The sequence below is a fragment of the Lactuca serriola genome, chromosome 1 (assembly GCF_051521515.1).
Source record: "Lactuca serriola cultivar US96UC23 chromosome 1, Lser_US96UC23_V15, whole genome shotgun sequence".
Classification (NCBI taxonomy): Eukaryota; Viridiplantae; Streptophyta; class Magnoliopsida; order Asterales; family Asteraceae; genus Lactuca; species Lactuca serriola.
The window spans coordinates 16,021,958-16,024,063 of record NC_136408.1 but is presented as its reverse complement, the minus strand read 5'-3'; the positions used below and the strand labels follow the sequence as shown (position 1 = coordinate 16,024,063).

Genomic DNA, 2,106 nt, shown 5'->3' with positions numbered 1-2,106 from the left:
CCTCATATGCTATGTGACCACTTTATCATATGTCTAGGATTAATGAACATGAAACTAGAGTTAATAAGAAAATTGAGTAAATTCATGTGCAAGCTTGTGTGATGACCATCAACAAGGAGTTAATTAAAAGATTAAATTAGTTAACTATTGCAAGTCTAAATTAACCCGAATAATTAATCTAGTGAATTTAATTAAATTAGACAACTGGCCACTGTTTAAGTTAGTTTATTTGCTAAGGATTAGTGTAGTGAATGTGAATCTAATCACTTGAATTGGTAACCAACAAAAGAATTAATCCATTGCACCATTACCTTGAAATCAACCATAGGATCAATTGAGTTGAACTAAACAGAAGTTCCTTCCCATTATTGATCTAGTTAAATCTTTGTTTTTCTAAGTTTTAGATTAAGTAATAGTTAGTAAGTTGCTAGTCTTGTAAAACTAGAGAAAACCCCTACTTATTAATTAATTTAGATAGAATTAGTTTTTAGTTTTAATTTGCCGTTCCCTGTGTTCGATACCCTACTTATTCAACTATACCACAATTGATAGGTTCACTGCCTTTGTGTGTTATTTTATAATTAAAAGTAGGTTTAAAACTAAGTGAGTTTTCACACATCAAGTTTTTGGTGCCGTTGCCGGGGAACAATTCTAAAATTAGCGTTAAATTCCAATTTAATCGATCCTTTATGTGGGATTTATCTTACACAAAGTTATTTAAAAGGTAATTCAGTAAGTAGAATAAGTTTTAATAAAAATACGTTTTTAAAGTAACTAGAAATTTTTTTTCTGTTTTTACCTTGAACTCGCCGAGTGCACTCGTGCCGACTCGGCGAGTACATCGCTGTTTACAGCTTTGATTTTTTATTTAATTTTTTTCTGTTTACGCATTTTTTTTGTTTTGTTTATAGTTGTTTCATGACCCGAGGATCCGATACACCTCTGGTCCCTCTTCTTGAAGACCCAGAATCCACACTAAGGAGGAGCAAAGGCAAAACTGTTGGAGAAACCGCTTCTTCAAAGAACTCACCACTCAAAAACCTCAAATCCGTTTTCAGCAAGAAGAGGAGCAGCAAATCAGGAGCATCCAGTGCCTCTTTGACAATCGGAGACCCAATTCAAGAAGATATCGAGTACGAGACCGAGGAAGAAGAAGAGCCCACATACGAGCACGAATCCGAGTTTGAAGACGATTTAGCTATCACTATGGCTAATATCAATGAAGTCCCCATGGGGGAATGGAAGAAGAGGATGCGAGATGATACCGGCCCGAAACTTGTGCAGCCCGCAATTCCCGCAACCACTAATTTCGAACTAAAAGGCCATATTCTCGCTCTACTCAAGGAGATTCCTTTTTATGGGAAGGATCACGAAGACGCCTACAAGCACTTGGACGAAGTGAATGATGTGGCTGACTACTTCAATGTACCGAATGTTCCACACGAGACCCAGCTTCTTCGCATGCTCCCAGTCATGTTCAAAGGTGCTGCAAAGGATTGGCTAAAGTCACTTCCTCCCGGATCGGTCACCACATGGGCCAAGATGAAAGAAGAGTTCATAGACCACTTTTGCCCACCCTCCAAAATAGCCAAGCTAAAGAAAGCCATTTCCAACTTCGAGCAACAACCCGGAGAATCTCTTTATGAAGCTTGGGAAAGATACAAGAGCTTGCTTAGAAATTGTCCACACCATGACCTCAATAGCCAACAAGAAGTCTCCATTTTCTATGATGGGGTCAATGTCACCACAAGGCAACTGCTCGATTCTCAAGACCCGCTCACGAAGAAGGCGCCCCCTGTAATCAAGCACTCTAGAGAATACCACAATCCAAAAAATGAAGTAAGTCGGGGGGTAGTGAACTCGGCAAATGATAGCATGGCGGCGGTGATAGCTAAGCTCGATAGTCTAGATAGAAGAATGACAAAAATGGATCAAACAATCCATGTTATTCGGGTTGGATGTGAAAATTGTAGAGGGCCCCATCTCACAAAGGATTGTGATTTGGATGAGAATGGAAACAAGAAGGCTCAAGTATTCTATTCAAGTGGCGATCGATACGACGAGAATTGGCGGAAACCGAAGAAGGAATGGCTCCCATACGAAGAA

At 39.3% G+C, this 2,106-nt stretch overlaps 1 non-coding gene across 1 annotated transcript; it reads right to left on the bottom strand.

The window, feature by feature from the left end:
• Nucleotides 1-1,590: 1,590 nt before the first annotated feature.
• Nucleotides 1,591-1,697, bottom strand: LOC145080782 (small nucleolar RNA R71). Its single transcript, XR_013695367.1, has one exon. It is a non-coding gene; the product is annotated as a small nucleolar RNA R71 (small nucleolar RNA).
• Nucleotides 1,698-2,106: the final 409 nt, after the last annotated feature.